This window comes from Geotrypetes seraphini, chromosome 17 (assembly GCF_902459505.1).
Source record: "Geotrypetes seraphini chromosome 17, aGeoSer1.1, whole genome shotgun sequence".
NCBI lineage: Eukaryota > Metazoa > Chordata > Amphibia > Gymnophiona > Dermophiidae > Geotrypetes > Geotrypetes seraphini.
Genome location: NC_047100.1, coordinates 43,631,389 through 43,655,900, shown reverse-complemented (window position 1 = coordinate 43,655,900; position 24,512 = coordinate 43,631,389). Strand labels below are relative to the sequence as shown.

The window sequence follows — 24,512 nt, the reverse complement described above, 5'->3', positions numbered from 1 at the left end:
AGTAGAGCTAGCTGAGTGAAGCAACATGGCTGGTGGGGTTCTCCAGACTCTGGTAGGTCAGCTGAAGACAGAACTGTCAAGCCTAGTAAGGTCGAGAGAGTCTGTGATGTGGTTCCCCACTGCTTCTCCTCCTCCTCCTCCTTAAGGCTAGCATCATGAACACATTCCAGATATGGTTGCAGGGCCAGTGCTTCCTGATGCTGACCTCATGTGCTTTGGACATGCAAATAGTGCCAACTTTAAGGAGGAAGAGCAGGGGGGGAATCACAAGGCGAACCACAAGGACTTGATTAACCTGTGGTGATCAATATGCTTGCACCGCCCATGCTTTTAAAACTGTACTGGGGCACCTCTGTAACTTTGCCATGTGTTGTGGTCTATCTAGGTTTGGATCTGTCATTTATCAGGCTTGGTCAGGCCTGAGTGTGTTGGGGAGGTGGTAGCTGAGACCCTGGGAGAGAAGGAAGACAGTGTTGCTATTATTGCAGCCCTTCCTACCTGAAGAGCAGTGTCGAGGACAAGGACGTGCCACCCAGGAACACCATCATTGGTGGGTGAGATGGAGACTGGGGGTGGGAGAGGGAGTGTCAGAGACTGCTGGGGAGAGAAAGGCGGGCAAAATAAAAAGCTGTTGGTATGACAGTATGTGGGAGTGTGTGGCCTCGGCACCCTGAGGTTGTGGGTTCAAATCCCACACCGCTCCTTGTGACCCTGGGCAAGTCACTTAATCCCCTCATTGCCCCAGGTGCATTAGACAGAGTGGGAGTCCAACAGGACAGTTAGTGAAAAATGTTTGAGTACCTGAATAATTTGTAATCCGCATAGAATTTTAGGATATGCGGAATATAAAATTATAATAATAATGATTGGACAGACAGACATATAAAGATCTCCCTAAATACTCTTCCATTTATAATCTTTCATAAATGTGTAATGAACCTAATATGCTACTACTCTTGCCCTTCAACTTATGGATACTGCTTCATAGTACGAGAGCAGATTATCCAATAGGAAATTTCAGTGGTTTACATATTATAAAGATATACAAAGAGCTGCAGTGGGAATGAGACCCAATTCCTCTAGTTGACAGGCTGCTGACCTAACCATTAGGGCTACTCCACCTCCCTGCGTACGCCTTTTCAGCGCTATAGAAATAATAGTAGTAGGCAGCAGCAGCAGAAGCATTGCTCGGAGTACATGAAGCCATATGGGATTTCCCAGTACCAGGAAGACAGAAAACAGAACTCGGTGGTGAGGGGCAGAAGATAATGAAAACCAGAATTTATTTAAAAAAAAAGAAAGCAGCAAAAGTCCATTTAGACTACAGACCCTCACTGCCCCTCTTAGTTTGAAAGTTTAAACACCTCTTCTTTATTCAGCCCCCTCTCCCTGAAATCTCCCTGGACCAATGGCTTAAAGATGTTCCGATCTCCTTGGAATATTTCTCTTGATAAGTTTCAAATGTTGCACATACACTGTATTTTAGAAGCCGGGTCATTGCTTGGAGAGTAGCTAACCATCAATTGATGTGCTTTATTTAATAAACATTAAGGGAGACTATCCCACCACCTATCTTCAGGTCAATTAGACACACCAAGAAACTTCCTATAAATAAGTGTTCAGAACAAGAAAGATAGGTGCAGATCTTAAAGGCTTTGGATTGGGCTTCCATTGCAATTTTGTTAACGTTCCTACTTCTTGGTACCACATATCCATACTTCTGCCTACAATGTTTTTTAACACATCAGACTCTCACAGTTTTGCAGAGATTAAACACTGCATCCGGTACTCCCTTCACCCGAAACAAATGAAAAGTCCCTGATCTCTTCCAGGCATACCAGAATCAGCCCCATTACAACACCGGCTCTCAGTCTGCTTTCATGCAAAAATCCATTCAACCTCAAAGTTATGCAACGTCTACCTGTCAGCAAGCAGCCTAGCAGCAGAAGCAATCGCTCAAAAGTTGAGCACAATTTCTTCCACGATTTCTAAGCATCGATAAGATCGCTGGAAAAAAGTTTAATCCCGAAGGACACAACCAAAGGGAAGCAACGATGATGAAGTATCTTAGAAGAGTCAAAGAGACTAAGAATTCCAACAAGAGAGAGAAAAGAAAAGGCAGCGGCAGTGGGAATGATCATATTTCTGCTCTAGGACCCCCCGTTCAATGCAGTGCCATCACAACTCTAGATCTGAAAGGCGCCACACACTAGAACTCCGGTGGGGAGTCTGTGGTAAAGTGATTAGAGCTCCAGCTCCAGCACCCAGTGGTTGGGGGTTCAAATCCTGCGCTGCTCCTTGTGACCCTGGGCAAATCACTTAATCCCCCAGTGCCCCAGGTGCATTAGAGTGTGAGCCCGCCGGGACAGATAGGGAAACATGCTGGAGTATCTGAATAATTTGTGATATGCGGAATATAAATAAATTTAAAAAAATTAAAAACGAGCCCTTCCCAGGCATCGTCTCATGCTGTTTGGACTCCAGCATAGTATCTGGGCATGGGTTAGGCATCCCCGCTGCATTCACCTGCTCCTTCTAGCCTTTCCTAAGAAATGAGATGCATTCACGTACCTTCCCAAAAGCCAGAAGCCCAGTCACAGAACGGTAAAAGCAACCAGGGCAGTGACAGTAGCCGCTTTGCAAAGTGTCAACTCTGAGTTTAAGAGGAAAGCATGGCATCAGATAAGGCAGGCAGTTCTAGGCTGGTATTCCTGCTTGCCCCTGGCTGTGCTAGTGAAAATACCTCTCTTCAGTATAATTGAAAAAGCAAGTTTAAAAGTTCTTAAAAAAGCATTACCTTGCAGGAGGCAGGGGATGTTGATTGGGAGCTTTAGAAGTCTCAAATGTAAGTGTAGAGGAAAAGGGTGAGTGCAAGAGAGAGAGGCAGGGGAGGTGGAGCGGCTGTCGTTTCTCCTGGTTCAGGGGCACCTTCTCATTTCAGGAGCTTGAGAAGGGAGAGCGGGGTTCCCGCAGCTCCCACTGCGTGATAATGAAAGCATGAGAGTAAAAACAGAGCTCTCCCAGCAGAGGAGCCTCAGTATGCTGACTATGTAAGTGAAACCTGTTGGTTTCATTCGGCTTAAGATTCAATAGCATTATGCAAAAAAAAAAAAAAAAAAAAAGTACAAGAAATTCACCCCACAAATGACAGTTTGATGAAGAAGGGAAAAAAAAGTTGTGTGCACTAGAAAATGCGAAATGACTGGTTTTAGAAAGAGAAATAAGGCTTTTCATCAAATCTATAGATCTATTTTACTTTGTCTTTATTTCAAAGACCATAAATTAACCACAATTTTTTGGCAACTTCAAATTACATATGAAAATAGGTTAGAAAACGGCTAAGCGCAAGATCTCTTAATATGCATATACAGTAATATTTCATATAACACCAGGTCTATGTATATCTTTGGACTTATAAGATAGAGAATGGCAAATTAAGCTTAAAGTAGGACTTTTCATGTGAAAAATGCTTAGTATATACAGTTTTGTTGCTGTATAACACAGCAGAAGCTAAACTGAAATAGTAATGTTATTTTCTTTGTTGAAGTTTGCTTGACTTGTTTTCGGGAGCCCGAGAGCCCGTCTCGAAGGGCGAGGCTAACGCGGGGACGGGAGACTGAACGCATGCGTCCAGCAATGAGCTTGCAACGCGGGGAGCGAGCTGAGGATTGGCTGGCGGGGCTTTCTCGCTGAAGAGCCATGCGGCAATCGGAGGGTCACAGCTAAAGGGGACATCAGGAAGGAGGATTTAAAGCCGGGACCTCGGAAGATTCGGGACGTACTTGGTTCTATGAGGCGGCAATTTTTTTACAATGTTACAGCGGAGCGGCATGGCGAATCAGGAGGTGCAGGCCGAGCTGTCCCTGGTTGCTGGAGATTCCTTTGATGAAGAGAGGATCAGGTGAGTGCGGAGCCATTGGGTGAGCGATCGCCGCTGCTGTGGCGTTCCAGAGCCACGGCTAGGTCAGCGATCGCTCTGGAAGTGTCAGGTTTTGCAGGGCCAGGTGGGGGAAGGGCAAAGAGTCCAAGGAGAGTAAGGGCAAGGGTGGCTGGCACTCAAGTCAGGGGAGGATCAGGCACAGCATCGGGGGGGGGGGGGAAGCTGTGGGTGAGGGTTTGGTGGTAGGCAAGTCCAGGAGACAAGGGGAGGGAGGTAATGTTGGAGACCAGCCGGGCATGTTAGAGATTTAAAATTTGGAAATGTAAGCTAAGGGGGAAGATTATTCCAAGTGAGGGGGATAGAATAGAATAAGATGTGGAATGAGTGGTCTCATAGGGGCAAATTCTATAAACGGAGTCCCGATTGTAGGCGCCGGTAGGCATCCTACTACTGTCTAGCCAGCCAATCAGGACACACGTTAAAAAAAAAAAAAAAAAGCCCGGAGGAGGATGTAGGCCAGTGGTTCTCAAACCTGTCCTGGGGGACCCCCAGCTAGTCAGGTTTTCAAGATATCCCTAATGAATATGCATGAGAGAGATTTGCATACCTGTCACTTCCATTATATGCAAATCTCTCTCATGCATATTCATTAGGGATATCTTGAAAACCTGACTGGCTGGGGGTCCCCCAGGACAGGTTTGGGAACCACTGATGTAGGCGTTTTCGTGAGCCTAGGGAGGCACGTAGGGCTGCCTAAACTTGCCTAAGCCTAGGCATGGGCGTGGTTTAGCTCAGAAGTGGCCTTAGGTAAGCTTAGGCGACCCTAGGCATCTCTCTAGGTGCCTGAAATGTAGGTCAGCAAAATGTTGATCTACATTTCAGACAGATGCAGCTGCTGATCTAATCATGGCAAGGGAATCTCCCTGCTGCGATCAGGTTAGCAGCTATGGCAGGGAACCCCTGCCCCCCGCAAAGATTACCGGCAGGAGGGATGCCCAGTCCTTCCTACTGGAAACCTGTATTTTTCAAGAATGGACTTTGGACACTGCTTTTGGGCAACTACCCCCCTAGGCCCAAAATGGACTTTGACGTTTGTTTTTATTATGTCCCTCCACGGGCCTTATGGAAACTGAACTGAAAAGCTTTTCTTTGTTTTGAAAATGCCTCTAAAAGTCTTTGTTTTATCATTTACATTAGAGAAACCTTTTCCTCATATACACAGATTTTGTTTGTTGGTTTTGTTTTCTGCTACAATAAAGTCTAATTATTGCTAAGATTTAGTGTCTTGTCTTGTGTTCTTTTGCTATTTGGTTGTCTTTTTTTTTTTTGTGGACAGCTAAAGAATTTCAGTTATAGTAAGTTAACGACTTCTATCTGGCACAGACTATATATTATTATATGAAATATTGATTTTCAAATTTTCTCCAATAGACTATGTTTTTTCCTTTTTAATTTTTAGCTTAATAGGTCAATATTTATTTATTTTAATTTTATTTTATTTCGAAATTTATATCCCACATATCCTGCAATTCTATGCAGGTAACAAACATACTAAAATATAAAAATACACTTTAAAATTGGGCTAAAAACACTATACATCATACATACTCTTAAAAAACAATCATAACATAGCAAAATATTACAACCCAAACACAAGCACCCCCCAACAAAGAAAAAAAACCAACAAAACAGTCAACTTATTGCATTAAAAAAGCAAAACTCATTTAGCATAAGAACGTTCAAACACTGTTTTAAACATTTTCCTGAACTGCAAAATGCCTGATGCTTAAATCACTTCCAATGGCAACATATTCTAGAAAACTAGCCCCTGCACTGTGTACATAGTCCTACGAATCCCTGATAACCTGATCATACTGAGAGGCGGCACATTCAGATACAACTTATCCACTGACCATAACGCGCGTAACGGCTGATAAAAACGCAAAAAAAAGGAACGTAGGACAACCGGACAATCGTCCTTTTTAACAACCTGAAAATGAAACACAGAACCTTAAATTCGATGCACATACTGATAGGTAGCCAGTGCAGCTCCCGCAGAATTGGTGTGATACGGTCGGACTTGGATTCCTGTACAATAGTACATACAGGGGCATTCTGTGCAAGTTAAAGGGCCTGTAAATATAGGAGTAAGAATCATTGTAATGATAGTCCTAAAATGACTCCTGGACAGATAATCTCTTAAACCACGCAACAAACACAGTTTAAAAAAAAACAAGGGATACCACCGACTTAACCTGTGCCTTAAACCAGTGTTTTTCAACCTTTTTACACCTATGGACCGGCAGAAATAAAATAATTATTCTGTGGACTGGCATCGGTCTGTGGACCGGCGGTTAAAGAAAACGGGGCTAAGTCGTGGGCCAGACCCTGCTCATCTCTACCCAATCTCCACCCCAGACCCCGTCCCCATAATAATACTAATTGCACCTTGCACGTCCCGTGCCTCATCTGGAAGCCTGCCCTCTGACGTTGCAACGTCAGAGAGAAGGCTTCCGGTTCAGACGCAGGATTCCTGTAGGAGCCACTGCCCCTGGCTTTGTGCACTGAATCAGTGAGGAAGAGGGAGCTGGCTCGAAGATAACGCCGCATCGATTGCACCGTGGACCGGCGGTTGAAGAACACTGTTTTGGGCCTGATGCACGTGCTGGCCCTGTGGACCGGCAGGAAATTTCTGTGGACCAGCACTGGTCCATGGACCGGTGGTTGAAGAACACTGCCTTAAACAACAGTGTGGAATCCAAGATTCCCCCTAGATATCTACTTTGCCGAAGTATAGGGACCTCCACGTTTTCCAGTAAAACTTCAGAAGGAAAAAGTGATAAATGCATCTCCCAACCTACACACTGTTTTAGCTACATTCAATTTTAGCAGATTAATACATCCAGTTTTAGCTGATATGTGCTGTTAACCGTGTTTTTACTAGGGATGTCTCCTGCTGCAAATACATTTCAACAGTGCTATAGAAGCAAAGCAGTTATATTTAAGAACAACTTTCATGCAGTGTCTTATCTGCTGTGAAGAGAGATTTAATTTGTACAGCGCTGTGTATATCTGGTAGCATTCTAGAAATAATTGCTACTAGTAGTAGTAATATTGGCATGCCGAGATCTAAGAGTGTAGTACTTGATGGCGGTTAAGACACTGATGGGACTAAAGGAGAAAAGTCTCTGGTTGATTAGATCTGATGACTTCATGGTATCAAAAACAATGTGATAAAGTCATGGCAATAGAAAGAAAAATGTTCGGCTGCATGGGGAATGATATCTGTACTGGTCATCATGAAATCTCATCTGCAAAAAGATAGAGAAAGGTTATTGGCAATCCTGAACAGCTGGTAAAATGGGCCTGAATCAAATTGATAAGAGATACTCGAGAAGAACATTTCAAATGGAAAGAAAGTAGAAAAGCTGCTACATAATAGCCTTACTGGGTCAGACCAATGGTCCATCAATTCCAGTAGCCCGTTCTCATGGTGGCCAATCCAGGTCCCTAGTACTTGGCTAAAACCCAAGGAGTAACAACATTCCATACTTCTGATCCAGGGCAAGCAGTGGCTTCCCCCCATGCTGCTTTCTTTCTCCTTGCAAATGGGCAAGGTCATGTCTTTGAAGTAAGATTTTTGTGAGTCTAGGTCTTTCTAATTTCAGCTACCTAGTGTCTGGATCCTGCAATTTAGCTTGTACACTGGATGAAATTCTTCCTACTCGGCACTGAACTCTGATACCATATGAAAGCCAACGAAAGAAAAAGCCTCAGTTATACAGGAGGGGAGAAAAAAAGCCACTCAACCAACCAACCATCCATCACAGGCAGAAAAAAACTTTTAACGGAGGCTCATAGAGGGTTGCCAGATTTTCCAATCGGAAAATGCGTACTGCTAAACCCCCCCCCCCCCCAGTTCCGCCCATCCACGCCCTGTAATGCCCTAATCCTGCCAACCAGTCCCTCCCCACTGCTGCCAGCTCTTGTTGGGCAGGAAGTCCACAGATGCCACATGATGATGTCACGCATATACGTGTGACATCATCGCATGGCATCCGTGCATGTGCGGACTTCCCCCCTGCCCACCATGATCTGAGGACACTTTTCAAAACCTGGACAAAGTACTGGGTTTTGCAAAACCGTCCGGACCCCAGAACATAAACACAAAAGGAGGCCATGTTTGGGGAAATCCAGACACCTGGTAACCCTAGGCTCATAGAATACTCTCATTTTTCATGTTTGCTGTATCACAAAACCTCTTCATAACAACATAAGAATTGCCATACTGGTCAGATCAAATGCCCATCTAGCCCAGTATCCTGCTTCTAATGAGTTTTTGGCAAGTAGCAAGATTCTATGCTGTCTACTTGTTATAATAAGCATATTGGAGACTCTAGTGTTATTTCTATACTAATTTATTGGTTTTTTTGTTTTTTCAATAAAACAGACAGTGTATCATTGAGTATAAAAACATAAAAGTTTTAACTATAATACCAAGAAATTTGCTCCATTAAGTAAAAATAATAGCAAATTTTACATAAAACAGAGCTGTATGTAATCAGCTTCGAGGGACCCGAGGATGGGCTTTAAACAATTAAAAAAATTATTTTCTGATCAAGCACAGTTAAATTTATGGGAAACATTTCAGTTCACAAAGTTTTTTCAACTTTAGGTTCTTCTGGACAACCCTAACCTCCAGGGATAAGTTACTTATCTACCTTATAATGGTTTATGTAATAGGAAAAAAAATCCCAAAGAGCCGTTGAAAAAGACAAAACCTTAAAAAGGACAATTGCCATAGTTCACCTACAATCATGTAGATTCATATTTTCTGTTTTTACAATTTCATGTCATACTTGCTATACAAGCAATGAAAGATGTGTGCACATATTTGCCACAAAATTTGAAACTGGGTTTGGTTTGTGTTTTTTTTTTAATACTACCCATTACAACAATTTTAAGAGCGGATTTCACTAAAATTATTTAAATAGCTTGCAATTAAGCTTTACAACAGCTATCAAGCAGGATGAAAATGACACAGATCCTTAAAAGAACATCTACGTGAGCTAGTATTATGAGAAAGCTGAGTAAACAATCATATTATCAATACTTGTCAAAATGCAGATTGACCAGAATCCCTATTAGTAAGGAATGATTCAAGGTTCGCTAAGAAGAACTGAGAATCTTTGTCCTTAATCTTTTCCTTTAAACTTGTTTGTTTAGAAATTGTAACATGTTTCCCCATAATGTGGGCTTAAAAAGAATTTTGTATGAATGAATGATTATGAATCGTTTTGAGTTTTTTTTTTTTTTTTCTTTTTTTCCTTGAATTATTGGATATTGTAAATGTATTCAAAAGTATAAAAAAAAATAAAAATGCAGATTGACCAGATAAGTTTGACAGAGGCAGGGAATTCCATAATATCAAACAGGTTTACGACAATTACAGGCAAGACGGCTAACGTTATGGAAAAGCAGAATAGAATAACCATGTCTAGGGTTACCAGATTTTCCAAACAGAAAATCTGGACCCATGGCCCCGCCCTGTTCTGGCTGGCCATGCCCCATTCTGCCCCCCCAGGCCTGCCCTATGTCCCATCCCCTCGACCTGCATGAGCAATGAGCGATGTCGGATGGCATTCGCGCATGGTCACCGTTTTGCATCTGTGCGTGCACGAATGCCATCCCGACGTCGCTAGTTGCCAGAAGCTTTTCAAAATCCGGACAAAATGCCGGATTATGAAAAGCCATCTGGATCCCTGGACATGTTCTAACCCAGGGATCTCAAAGTCCCTCCTTGAGGACCGCAATCCAGTCGGGTTTTCAGGATTTTCCCAATGAATATGCATGAGATCTATGTGCATGCACTGCTTTCAATGCATATTCATTGGGGAAATCCTGAAAACCCGACTGGATTGCGGCCCTCAAGGAGGGATTTTGAGATCCCTGTTTTAAAGTATTCCACAGTGCAGGCCCGGCATAAGACAAGGCTCTCTTCCATGTTGATGTTAATTACACTGAATATATGGAAGGAAGATCCAGCACACTTCGCTGCAAAGAGCAAAGTTCTCTGCCACATTTTTCTGCTATTCTTAAGATAGCCTGGTTGCTGTAGTCACAATGCCTTAAATACTAGGCTTACTGCCTTTTGGTAATTAGTAAAGATTGTCTTCAACCTTCTATATTGTCCACACAGAACTTAACAGAGGAATTCATAAACTTAGGGAAAATGGAGAAATTTCCTCTTTTCTTGCTGAAAAAGAAAAAACATTGCCACACAGTGCTGAGAAATAAGAAAATTTGACCATGTTTTTTTCACCATTTACTTAGATATTTCCCCGCTAAACTCTACGGCAAATGATGCAGGCTTTGTTGATAATCACAAAATCGGTGAACCTGTATATACTAATAGACATGCATAAACCACGTGTATTGCCATTAATGTGCTATTTGCCTATATGTTAGAAGGGGCCGCTGAAAAGTTCTTAGGCCAACCTACAAAGCTGGGGCAGTCTCCAATGACCCCCCTTTTTATCAATCTGCGCTCGAGGGTTTTAGCGTGGGCAGGTGTTACCGCCGCTCATTTACTGTGCCGATCTTCTTTGAGGGAGTGAACAGCCAGGTGGATAAAGGGGAATCTATAGACATCATTTACCTTGACTTCCAAAAAGCCTTCGACAAGGTGCCACACGAGAGACTGCTTAAAAAGATATGGAACCACGGGGTACAAGGGGAGGTCCACCGATGGATCAAAAACTGGCTGGCAAACAGGAAGCAGAGGGTTGGCGTAAAGGGCCACTACTCAGACTGGAAAGGGGTCACGAGCGGAGTTCCGCAGGGGTCGGTGCTGGGACCACTCTTGTTCAATATCTACATAAATGACCTAGAGGCGGGAACTAAGTGTGAAGTCATTAAATTTGCAGATGACACCAAACTATACAGCAGGGCTCAAACCAAGGAAGACTGCGAGGATCTCCAAAAGGATCTAACGCGGCTGGAAAAGTGGGCCGAAAAGTGGCAGATGAGCTTCAACGTGGGGAAATGCAAGGTCATGCACGTGGGGAAAAAGAACCCGATGTTCACATACAAAATGGGGGGAACACCACTAGGGGTTAGTAACCTGGAGAGAGACCTGGGAGTGATGGTAGACGCAACACTGAAGGCATCGGCGCAATGCGCCACAGCCTCTAGGAAAGCAAACAGAATGCTGGGTATCATTAAGAAGGGTATTACGACCAGGACGAAGGAAGTCATCATGCCGCTGTATCGTGCAATGGTACGGCCGCATCTGGAGTACTGTGTCCAGTACTGGTCGCCGTACCTCAAGAAAGACATGGCGGTACTTGAGGGAGTACAAAGAAGAGCAACCAAACTGATAAAGGGAATGGAAAATCTCCCATATTCTGACAGATTGAAGCAGTTGGGACTTTTCTCCCTGGAAAAGCGAAGACTTAGAGGAGACATGATAGAAACCTTCAAGATCCTGAAAGGCATAGAAAAAGTAGACAGGGACAGATTTTTTAAATTAAGGGGCACCACAAGTACAAGGGGGCACTTGGAGAAATTGAAAGGGGACAGGTTTAGAACAAACGCTAGGAAGTTCTTTTTCACTCAGAGGGTAGTGGACACATGGAACGCGCTTCCAGAGGCTGTTGTAGACAAGAAAACATTAAATGGTTTCAAAGAAGGTTTGGATAGATTCCTGGAAGAGAAAGGGATTGGGGGGTATAGATAGGTATAGACCATTGCTCAGACAATGGGCCTGATGGGCCGCCGCGGGAGCGGACCGCTGAGCAGGATGGACCTATGGTCTGCCTCAGCGGAGGCAACTTCTTATGTTCTTATGTTCTTATCTGCACTAACAGTTTCGAGCGCAGCTTGACAAAAGGGGCGATTAGTCCAGCGAGTTTCCACTTTTTTGGGTCCATATCTGGACGAAGTGTAAAGCCCTCGACGGAGACTGCCCCAGCTTTGTTGGTCGGGCTGAGAACTTTTCAGCGGCCCCTCGTTCCCTCTGCTCAACTGAAGTCCATTAATAGGCCTGTATAAAAAGCCAAGTCTTTGTTGCCACTTTAAAATCTTTAACGGAAGACATGCTACGTATCGAGAGTGGCAAATTATTCCAAGTGAACTGAGCTGTGAAATAAAATGCTCATTGCCTTGTTATCTCTAAATGGGTCTGCGTAGGACCTGGCAGGCCTAAATGGTGGTCAGTTAAGGAACGCTAACTCTGCCATTGTACATTATACTGGCAAGAATATAAACTCTTATCATATGCTGGATGTATGCCAGCTTCGTGGTTCCTGTTCTTTATTTTATTTTTTTTTTTCTAGCAGTTCCTGTTCTTTAAACCTTGAATGTATGTTTTCTGTCATATATAGTAACTATTTATATACAGAAATCTGTTTACAGCAGCAAGAGGCAAAATGGTGCATCAAATAGGTTACAAGAGAAAGCTTTATAAAATATTAAGTGCGTAAAAACTCTTTAAAAGAAAAACAACAACAAAAAAAAGAAACCCCAAAAGAATCACTAAAGCGCAAGAGCTAAACTCAGATGAGACTATAGGTAAACAATTCATACAGGAAACCACGTGCTCTCTGTTTTGAAGTGATAGCCTGTTGTTTATGTTCTGGAACACAGAATATGGTTAACGTGTTTACTGTGGTGGATTACCTGCTGTCGGGGAGCCTCCCACTCCTGGTTCTTCTTTCACCCCAGGCGGAGAGAGAGCTTCTTACCCTGCTGTAAGCAACACAGAGATGCCCCAATGCAATAGGAAACTGGCACTGCATAGAGCAAGAATTATCATGCCAACTCCCCCTCCCAGTATAAAAAACGCACTGATGAAACGATGCCACCACAAATCCAGCAGAACATAGAGATAGAAAGAAAACTCCTCCTCCAGCTACACCCCAAAATTAAAAACATCCCTTTCCCATGCTGTCTTAAATATCTACAGAAAATCTGCAAACGAAATCCCAGAACATTAAATAAATAGATAAAAAAATAACAAAACAACCCTCTGTCCCCACTCCTGCCAGTCCAATTGGCTATTGAAGCCTTTCTTCTTGTATCATGCCCCAAAAGAGAGCACGTTGGCTTTTCCCTATGATCTCTAACAGACTTTCTCAAATTATCCTAAAGAGGGAACAAATGATACCTTTACCCGGCTGAAACTGAATATATTTTGCAGCAATGATTTTGAAGGAAATCGATAAGTACCAGTGGTGGAAGAACTTGAGCTAATACTCTGGCTTAGGAAGATGAAGAATGTTAAATGTGATTGAACCTTGGGGGTTTCGATCTCCATTTAGCAAAAAAAAGATCTGACTTTTGGAGTTTCCTGAATAACCCTTGTGAACATATCAAAAGTGACTTTGTGGCTTTGGGAGAGAAGGTGTGCATGTGGTATTCTCGTCCACCCTCCCTGTTCACCCGCACCGTAATATCTTCATTTGGAATTTATTTCCCTCCCTGTGACTTCTATTTTAAGTATAAGAGGGGCCACTGGAAAGTTCTCAGCCCAACCAATAAAGTTCGGGAAGTTTCCTTTGAGGGCTATTCACTTAGTCCAGGGATTTTCTACTTTTTTAGTTCCATATTTTTCCAATGGAATGAAAAAAGTGGAAAATCACTGGACTAAGTGCATAGCCCTTGAAGGAGACTTTCCCAACTTTTGGGGTTGGGCTGAGAACTTTTCAGTTGACCCTCGTACTGTTTCAGCTTAGCTTGGTCTATCCCAGTATAGCAATTCTTATATTAAATTCTAGCGTTCATTGCTGGAGAATGTGGTGAAAAATGTTTGGATAATTTTCTAAAAGAGAAGTCCATAGGCCATTATTGAGATGGCTTGGAGAAATCCACTGCTTATTCTTAGGATAAGCAGCAAAAAATCTGTTTTACTACTCGGGATCTAGCTAGGTACTTGGGACCTGGGTTGGCTACTGTTGGAAACAAGATGCTAGGCTTGATGGACCTTCAGTCTATTCAAGTCTGGCAATTCTTATGGTCTGGGCAGGCTCCCTTAGGTCTGCTACATTTCTATTATTTTCTAGGCCAATAAAAATGGAACTTTCCTTTTTGTTCTTTCCATGGAAAATCATAGCAGCAGGCCCATATTAATTTCTTTTTATTGTGGAAATTAAAAAAAACCAAAACCCAACATTGGAGAAATGATCAGTTTTTCTCACAGTTTGTAAAAAGAGAGAATACTATAATCTCCACTGCACATCATGATTTCTTATATCTCTTTAAAAGTAGCTTTTCTAGAACTTACCTCCAATCAGCTGAACAGGATCCTGGAACAGATCTGGAGGTTGAGGAAATTACCAACCCCTTACAGCAATAAATCTTCTGGAGACTATCCACATCCAGCCAGGACTAAAATACCTAAAAGCATTGCTTAAAGGCTTCAGAATCTCTAACTAACTGGTCAGTCTGCAGCCAGTGGCAGTCAGCATATTTTTAATGTGCTTACTACCACTGTGAGCAGAATTAGACCTGGATATTCAATCCCTGGTCATGTCCAAGCCCGACTATGACCAACCAAGAATTTGCTTCTGGAGCTTATAAGATCCTGCCTGATATTCAGTCAGGACCCACCTAAGGGGATTCTTCATTCTCTTCTTCCAGCAAGGTCCAATCCCCCCTCCTTTCTACTTCCCAAGATGAGAAAGACTCCTGACATGACTTGGCCCATCCACGCAAGTGGACTCTTTCTCACCCTGGGAAAGGGCCCTTTAATCCCAGCAGGCACTCTTGGGCCTGTCGTAACAGCCTAGTGGTCTAGTGATGATCGGGCAGAGCTATACTACCACTAGAGGTCATGGCTGCCATTTTTTTTTATCTGGAGCTGCTAGGGGGAAAAGTGAGTGTGCTTTTTTTGTGCCCAACCACCACTAGAAGACCACCAAGCTTGTTAAAGTAGGCGCAAGGGGCATGCTGTGATTTTGGGAGGGGGCTAGAAGAGTCCTTTCCAAGGGTAAGGGTGAGGAAGAGTGGTCCACTCATGGTGGATGGTGAAGTCACGTGGGAGAGGGGATCCATTTCATCTTGGAAGACTAGGAAGGAGAGGGGTTAGATTTTGCCATGGGGGGCAGGAAGAAGGAAAGATTAGCTTCAAGCTCAGATTGCTACCTGGTAGTTATGTGAATGCTGGCCGACATTCATTGTTGACATCAACATGACTAAAATGGTCATCCCACATGCTTCATTAGCTATCTGAGTATCAGTACTGAATATTGCTGGCTCTGCCCCAGGAATGCCCCTTTCCTGCCTGGTTTTTATATGGCTCTTGCTGCACTGCCCAGTTAAGGACCACTGAATATGGGTAGCCAGCTTGCTGAGCGCAATTTAAGCAGGCTAGAGCCTCTCTGGCCTGTTTAAATCTCTGAATATTGGGCCTCAAGAATGTAAGTGACAACCTTCTTTGAAACATACTTATATTGCTTCTTACACTGTTATTAAGGGAGAGAATATTTACATATTCTCATGAAGAGAATGTTGCTTCTGCCACAGTGACTGCCTCTGCAATTGTTATTGTCCTGTTTGTTCACCAGTAGAGACTTTAAGTAAATTTGTTGGTTCAGAAAGGATTTCAATTCTGGAGCGGAGAGCAGAGCATGTATTAAAAACTGCCTACAGCCATTTGGTTTCTGCTGGTCCTGGCTCTGGTCCAAACAAAGTAAATTCTATGCTAGGGTCCCAACCTACAGTCTCTGGGTATTCTCAGGATCCCCCTTTGTCATATCTAGCACTGCAAAGGAAGGCCTAAATTTGGTTAGCTTGAGCTCAGAAACTATCTCCCCTAACCACATACAAAAGTTAAAGAAGAATCTTCCTTGTGCCTTTCCTCTTTCCCAACCCACCTCTTTATCCCGCTATCCCCTCTCCAGAAACCTCTCCCATGAAAATTAAAGAAGGGAAGGAGTTTTTAGAAGGACTACTGTATATACTCAAATATAAACAGAGGTAACCTCCCCCCCCCAATAAAAGGATGAAAAAAGGTTGAATCGAATATAGAAGTACACTGGAAAGGGGTGAGGTGGGGTTAATATTCAAGTGCAGTGCCTTGCCTTGCCCTGCTCTGCCTGGCTCTGGACCCTGTTCCCTCTCCCTCGCTGCTCTGCATCTAGCCCCCTCCCTCACCTGCCTGCCTCTGCATCCAACCTCTCTCCCTCCACCTCAGGTTCTGTCCCCTGTCCCCTTCCTTCCCGATGCCTTGCAGGCCTCCACCGGGCCTGCTGTAAGTTCTGGTGATGAAGTAACAGCAAAAAGATGAGAGAATGAATGACCATCAACATATGCACCCTTATAGACAAAAGACCACCTATGTGAAAATAATATATAACGACTATATAATAAGAATATGTGAACCATCAGAAAATAAAATTTTCTTCAGCTTTCCATGTACAATAGTGATATCATGAAACAGCAAAACAAAATTACATAAATACACTAAATAAATATAAAAAATATATAGAAATTGAAAAAGTGTACAAATTAAAGAAAATGTATCAACAAAAACACTTGTGTTTAATTATGAGAAACTATACCTGATTTATATGTTACTTAATCACAAACGCTATTATGGTACATTTTATATTTAGCAATATCTGTGTGTTCATTTATCTTCTCATATTTCCCTGTTATACTAAAGACAATATGTTATTCCATCACAAATGCTCTTATGTTTATATTATGTCTGTAAATTTATATTTTCCAATATGTTTTTGTAGACAATCAAAGTTTATGTATGTTATATATTCCAACTTTAGCGTTGAATTTATATTTGATTATTTTATTTATATTACTGGGGTATATTTTACTGTTCCTTTGATTTATTATTTATTTTATTGTTTTATTAATATATATTTATGATTTTATCTATGTTCTCATATTTAAGTGTCTTAGGTTGTTTTATGTAATCTTTTTTAGACTCCTGATGCAGGCTGTTGGGTCGAAACACGTACGTGTCGAATCTCATTTGATGCAAATAAACTGAGCACCTTAGGTTGCCTTCGCTATTGATTTTGATATTCAGATTAAACAAGCACTGTATGGAAAGTATGTTTTTCAGTCTTTTAATTGATGTATAAAACTCATAGCGCAGCAGAAACACACTGCTCTACCTTGATAGGGGAAATACTTTTAAAACCAATAAGAGAAATATGTTTTCATTCAAAGAAAAGTTACGCTCTGGAACTCATTGTCAGAGGATGTGGTAATAGCAATTAAAGTACATGGGTTTAAAAAAGGTTTGGACAAGTTCCTGGAGGACAAGTCCATGGTCTTCTTTTGAGAGATACATGGCGGAAGCCTCTGCTTGCCTTGAGATTAGTATCATAGACTGTTGCTTCTATCTGGGTTTCTGCCTAGATTGGCCACTGTGGAAACAAGATACTAGGTTAGATGGACCATTAGTCTGACCCAGTATGGCGGTTCTTATGCTTATTATGTAAGATAAGCAAAATAAGTAGTAAAGGTTCACGATCCTGTATCTGAAATGTTCAGGACCAGAGACATTTCAGATTTTAGAATTTTTCAGTTTTTGGAATGGTGTCGCCAGTGGCTGTAGCGATTCATGTTCATTGACTGCTGCAGCCCTGCAGGCTTCTTTCTACTACCTCCTGCCTTGCTGACATCACTTCCTCTTTCCTTTCTGGCTGGCGGGGCCACAGCAGATAAGAAATATGAATTTCTGCGGCTACTGGCAGCACCTCAGAGGTACACCAATGTAAGGTAAGATGAAAAAACTGAACTGCTATCAGCTTTAAAATGACTTTGTGGCCAGGTTTCACTTTTGATGTTAAAAGTAAGCTTTTTGTACAATTTTTGCAACAATGTTGCATTAAAAAAAAAATTCATTTTTGGGAGCTTTTTGGTATTTAGAATTTCGGATAAAGGATCTTGTACCTGTATACTGGTTCTGTGAATCACATCCCAAACCAGTTAATGCTGAATAAAGAACAGGATCCAGAAGATCCTACTAACCAGGAGAGACAGAGAATGTGGAAATTCTACACAAGTCGATAGGCTCAATTTAAACAGGCTGCTAAGAAGGCCCTGTGGCCTGTGCATTGTAAGCTAAAATTATCCTAATAAAAAGAAGCATCCATGGCTAAAAAGTGGATTTGGAAGACCTTACCAAACCATTACAACACTAACTCCCAGGACTCTAATCTAAACCTTAAGTTTATATACCGCATCATCTCTACAAATATGAAGCTCGACACGGTTTACAAGAACTTAAAAATATAGGTAGAGAAGGAAAAGGACTCATTTCCAAATACAGTTTAAACTCCTTTTGCTGACCTACAAGTGCATTTAGCTCTGAAGGCCACCCCCCCCCCCCCCGATATCTCTCCTCGCTCATCTCCCCCTATGATCCCCCCCCTCCGTGATCTCTGTTCATCGGGCAAGCCCCTCTTATCTGTACTTTTCTCTTCCACTGCCAACGCCAGACTCCGTCCCTTCTTTCTTGCGGCACAGTATGCCTGGAACAGGTTACCTGAATCAATACGTCGTGCTCCGTCCCTGGCAGTGTTCAAATCCAAACTAAGGCCCCACTTTTTTGAAAATACTTTCAACTCTTAACTCCCCCTCACTGCTGTTATAACCTAGACCCACTATAACCTCCCCAACCCTGAAATGTCCTGTCTAAATTAGATTGTAAGCTCTTCTAAGCAGGGACTGTCAATTGTACATTAAAATATACATCGCTGTGTACGCCATTCAGCGATATAGAAATAATAAATAGTAGTAGTAGCAACCACCTTATCTGTGAAAAGGCTACACTGTAAATATTACACCAGACCCTACAACTTCAAACACCACCGGCAGAGTACAGTACAGGGATTCAAACAAGGATTGGACAGATTCCTGAGGGAAAAGGGGATCGTGGGGTACTGAGGGAGGTGCTGGGGTGTTGCATAAGTATAGAGAGCTCACCAGGTCGTGCAGGTGCAAGAGGCCCCCACTTACCTTGGCTTCAGAAAATCACTCAAAACTTACCTATTTAGTGAACATGACCCCTAAGGGCCCCCCAATTTTCATTACTCTTCGCCCCCCCCTAATTCGCCCCCTGCTCTTCTCCTCCTCCACGATAGCTTCTCTATTCCCGACCTCCCCCAATCTCCCCCCTCCTCTATCAAGTTCGGTTAAAATTTGTTATATAGCTGATAAATTGTTGTAAATCTGCTGTCAACGCGGATCCTAATCTAACTGATATAAACCGCCTAGAACTCGCCGGGTATGGCGGTATATAAGAATAAAATTATTATTATTATTAGGACATTGATGGGAAGATAGGACTTCGATGACAAACCTAGGGGGCAAAGAGGGCCCCTTCTGGTGATTAAGGCAGGTCATGACCTGTTGGGCCGTCACGGGGGCGGACTGCTGGGCGGGATGGACCTCTGGTCTGACCCAGCAGAGGTACTGCTTATGTTCTTACCTAGTGAGAACAAACAAGACTGCTACAAAAGTTCTACACAGAACTTAGGGCTAGATGCACTAAAGATACCGACTCGATCGCTGTTGGCCGATTCTCCAACAGGTCATCGGAGGAGGGCCGTCATCAGTGGTGAGGGGCTTTTTTTTTCTTAATGGGACAGATATTTTGCATGTGTAACGCACACAAAATATCTGTGCCATTGAAAAATAAAATAAAAAAGAACCCAGGCAGAACTGTCGGGAAACTGCTCCTGACAGGTCTAGGCCAGACAGTTTTTACAGTAGCTAAAACCCCATTTGGATGTTGGGGCTAGATGCACTGAAGTCAGCAGTTGTCGCTAAACCTCTTTTCACAGCTTTAGTGACGATCACTGTTACCGACCCGATGCACAAAATGGCCCACCGCAGGTTTTGCCCCTCGATTTCCCATTTTCCGATCCGGCCAAGCAAATTAGCTAAAAACCCCATGCAAAATAGCCAAGCGATTGATGCACTAACATCCTTTGACTATTCCAAATGGGGTTTTAGCGATCGTAAAAAACGACTGGGCTGTTTTTGTTTTTTTCATTTTGTTTCAATGGCACAGATATTTTGCATGCTGTGTCTTACTTAGGAATCAGCGAGTGCAGGTTTGCAACTATGAGTACTTAACAGTAATTGATATCTAATAATGAAGTGCCTGTGAATCTTAAATTTGTAAATGATCTGCAAGAAATAGCAGTTTTTTTAAATATTAGGAAGTCTAACAGGATAAGGGGTTAGTCAGAAATCTACACCGTACCTCAAGAAGGACGTGGCGATACTTGAGAGGGTTCAGAAAAGAGCGACGAAAATGATAAAAGGTATGGAAAACCTTCCATACGCAGACAGGTTAGAAAGGCTGGGGCTTTTCTCCCTGGAAAAGCGGAGACTCGGAGGAGACATGATAGATACTTTCAAGATCATGAAGGGCATAGAGAAGGTGGAGAGGGACAGATTCTTCAGCCTGTTGGGAACCGCAAGAACAAGGGGGCACTCGGAGAAACTGCCCCCAATGCTAGGAAGTTCTTTTTCACTCAGAGGGTGGTGGGCACCTGGAATGGACCTGAAGGGCCGCCGCGGGAGAGGACTGCTGGGCGCGATGGACCTCTGGTCTGACCCAGGGGAGGCAACTTCTTATGTTCTTATGGTCTTACATGCAAGCTCTTACATTCATGGCGATCATGGTTGTTGGGTTTATCTCCTGTGGCTGGCATGCCTGGTTATGAAAAATTGTTGAACATGAAAGCATTTCTACAGAGACGCTACTCTATGCAAAAAAAAAAAAAAAAAAAAGTTTCACTAAATTTACACTAGGAAATATTGCCTGAAAGTGCCAAAAAGATGGATTGGGATTCATTCAAGAGATTGCATTGTAAGCTCTGTTGAGTGCTGCGTAGGTCTGGCAGCACTATGGAAATGATAAATGGTAGTAGTAAGAGGCAAAAACAGCCTGACACAAGATATTTTGTGCCTTCTCAGTAACAAGGAAGACCAACCCCAAAGGGCTGGAAACCAAGAGAGTGTAAAAATATGGGGCACAGGACATTCTAAGTGTCCTCCAGACAGTGGTATAGTAAAGGACAGTGGGAGTGGATCACCCTAAGTGCCATCTTCCTGGGGGGCGCCAGCGCCTCTCCTACTCTCTTCCCCTCCCCCCGTTCCTCTTTGAAAGTTCACTGGTGCAGGCAGCATCTTCCACTTGCTGCTCGCACCTGCCTCGGCTCCCTTTTGACGTCTCTTTCATAGCAACATAAGAATTGCCGCTGCTGGGTCAGACCAGTGGTCTATCGTGCCCAGCAGTCCGCTCCCGCAGCGGCCCTTAGGTCAAAGACCAGCACCCTAACTGAGTCTAGCCTTACCTGCATACATTCTGGTTCAGCAAGAACTTGTCTAACTTTGTCTTGAATCCCTGGAGGGTGGTTTCCCCTATAACAGCCTCCGGAAGAGCGTTCCAGTTTTCCACCACTCTCTGGGTGAAGAAGAACTTCCTTACGGAATCTATCCCCTTTTAACTTTAGAGAGTGCCCTCTCGTTCTCACTACCTTGGAGAGGGTGAACAACCTGTCTTTATCTAAGTCTATTCCCTTCATTATCTTGAATGTTTCGATCATGTCCCCTCTCTGTCTCCTCTTTTCAAGGGAGAAGAGGCCCAGTTTCTCTAATCTCTCACTGTATGGCAACTCCTCCAGCCCCTTAACCATTTTAGTCGCTCTTCTCTGGACCCTTTCGAGTAGTGACATCAGAAGGGAGCTGAGGCTGGCTCGAGCAGCAGGTGGAAGTTGCTGCACATGCCTGTGAACATGTCAAGAGGTAAGCGGGGGCAGGAATTGCTCAAGCAGCGGGTAAGAGTGGCAAGAGGGCACTCAAGTGGTGGGTAAGAGTGAGGGTTACAAGGCGCAATGATGGCAGGCGCCACCACCCCAGGTGCCAATGTCCCTCACTATGCCACTGTCTCCAGATAAGATGATTATTCTCTTTCAAAATCAAGTAAAAAAGCACTCAAGAGCTAGTAAAATCTTTACAGGCTTCATGCTCCAGAAATGATTGGAGAAACTCACCGAGGCTATTTCTCTCAGCTTCACTAAACTCCCACAGAGTTTGAAACTGTTCAAACAGCAGAAAACGTCCATAGAACTATGACATCAGAGACGGTGACATGTCCTGATGACATCACAGTCCAAAAGGAAGGGGCCTTGGCCAGGGAAACCAGGCAACCAACCACACAACAGCAATCCTGGTTCCTTTGTAATCTGCAATGGGTTGGAGGTTCTAGGATGCTGCTACAGCTTCTCATATTTACATTCTGGTTTCTACAGAAAGGAAGAGAATGATATTACTCACTTGTTGCCTGACTTGTGGGGCTTTTGTTACTGTCTATGTCCGCTTCCGGAGGTTGTGATAGGACAGAGTACACTACGGGGGTTCAAGGAAGGATTGGATAAATTCCTGAATGATAGGGGGATTGAAGGATACAGATAGATAGAGATAGGTTTTAGACAGAGTATGGATAGAAGGATAAAAGGGATTAGAGAAGGATCACATTACAGGTCATGGGCCTGATGGGCCGCCGTGGGTGCGGACTGCTGGGCACGATGGACCTCGTGTCTGACCCAGCGGAGGCAACTTCTTATGTTCTTATGTATACTGGGGCCCAAGGCTGTCAAATCCAGGGCCAAATAAGAAAGGTCTTGTTGTTTGAAATAATAATAATAAAAAAAATAACCAAGTTTTTCAAACTTAATTAACATTTGACATACTGCCCAATCAGTAACTTTTCTAAGTGGTTTACATTCCATCATATATATTATAAATAACCAAATAAGGGGAAGATAAGTTATGTAATGCAAAAAGAAGCAGACATAATGATGTGCCAGCAGCGTCCCTAAGGGCATAAGCCCAATTTCATGGACTACGATGTCCTATGGCTGACACAGCTCATCACCATCAATGAAAAGCGCATCTTCCCTCGAGAGAGGAGGAGACGCAACATTTGGAGGATGGACAGAGACTGGAGGACCCTCTAGCCCAGAGGTGTGCAACTCCGGTCCTCGAGGCCCGGAATCCAATCGGGTGTTCAGGATTTCCCCAATGAATATGCAGTGCATGCAAATAGATCTCATGCATATTCATTGGGGAAAACCTGACTGGATTGCGGCCCTCAAGGAGGGACTTTGACACCCCAGGAGTAGGGTTACCATATGGCTCCAGAAAAAGAAGATGGATTGAGGCATCTGGGTTTTACTTCCACTGAAAGCAATGCTTCTCAATCCGTCCTCCTTTTTCTGTAGCCTTATGGTAACCCTGGAAGGGGGGAGCTGAGAGAAGTTTATTTCCCTAGCTTTGCCCCATGCCAGAAGAATGAAGAGGATGTTTATAAAGGTGACAATGTCTTGCACCATGCTACAGAAACTCATGAGATCCTGAAATCCATAAGTGCATGAAGAAACGTTCAGGAGTTGTGCTAATTGCTGGTGCTTAAACAAAACAAAAAATTAACTACCATAAGGGTGTTATAAACTGGTCAAAAGCATTAGCAGGACAGGAAAGGTACATTAGATAGATTGTGAGCCCGCCGGGACAGACAGGGAAAATGCTTGAGTACCTGAACAAATTAATGTAAACCGTTCTGAGCTCCCCTGGGAGAACGGTATAGAAAATTGAATAAATAAATAAATAAAGGTACAAGACTGTAATATGCATCTGAAACCCTCTGATTTGGGTGAATTCCTGTATGACTCAATGAGGTCAGTATTCAAAAAGTTCAGGTGACTAACTCTGAAAGATGCCTAGATTGGCCTCTTCTAAAATTGCTTAGTACTGAATTCTTAAATTTTAGTGCTTCTTTTCACTAATCTTCTAAATTTAGGACCTTAAAAATCGAGAGGCTATGTAGGGAGAGGAAAAAGTCGAAGCACAGACCAAAATTTATGGTCTAAAATTAGAATTCCCACCTCTTGGCAGCCTAAACTCAATGAAATCTCTCCTAATATTTCAGCATCTGGGTGGTCAATATTCGGTGAAACTTATCTGGTTAATTTTAATTGGATGGTGTGCAATATTGATGCTATCCAGTAAATTAAAACTGCAGCAAAGACAATTTCTCAAGGTTTCTGGAGAGTTCTGCAACTGAAGTACTTAGTTCAGCTACTCTTATATGGTTCCATTTATTTTTCCTTAAGATTGTGACATATTATTTAAGTATAAAAATGAGAATTCCATGGGTCAAAAGATTTGGGGTTTCCCTGATCGTACAAAAACTACTCAGGAAAGAAGGAAGAAATTCCTTTTATACAGACAGCGAGTTCAGGCATTGAGAGGCACTTTTCAACTTGTTAGCCCCGTAAATGTGTGATGGTTATTTCCTCAACTAGATGTCTCTTTTGATCCAGACCAACTAGGCTAAACAACTGGCAGCAGTCTGATTTAGAACAGGCTTAATCAAGGAGTTACTGAGGACCTTATATGGTTTTGGACTTGTTCCTCCCATAATATTCCCTCCCCTTTTATGAAGCCACATTAGGCTTTTATTTTTTTTTAATCACAAACCATGGTGGTAAAAGCTCTGTTGCTGAGAATTCCTATGAGCATCGGAGCTAATATTGCCGCAGCCGGTGATAAAAAAATCTTTATATGGCTTCATAAAAGGATCTTG

At 42.9% G+C, this 24,512-nt stretch overlaps 1 protein-coding gene and 1 long non-coding RNA gene across 3 annotated transcripts in view; one reads left to right on the top strand and one right to left on the bottom strand.

Annotated features, from left to right (window-relative positions):
* LOC117351070 (high mobility group protein HMGI-C-like) overlaps window positions 1–2,966 on the bottom strand; it is a 55,839-nt gene extending 52,873 nt beyond the window's left edge. For both annotated transcript variants that reach the window (XM_033925780.1, XM_033925781.1), the window contains exon 1: window positions 2,798–2,966. The gene's annotated coding sequence lies outside the window, so the exon portion shown is untranslated. The remainder of the gene's footprint in view (window positions 1–2,797) is intronic.
* Window positions 1–24,512, top strand: part of LOC117351071 — a 228,646-nt gene that overhangs the window by 58,360 nt on the left and 145,774 nt on the right. The window lies entirely within an intron of this gene.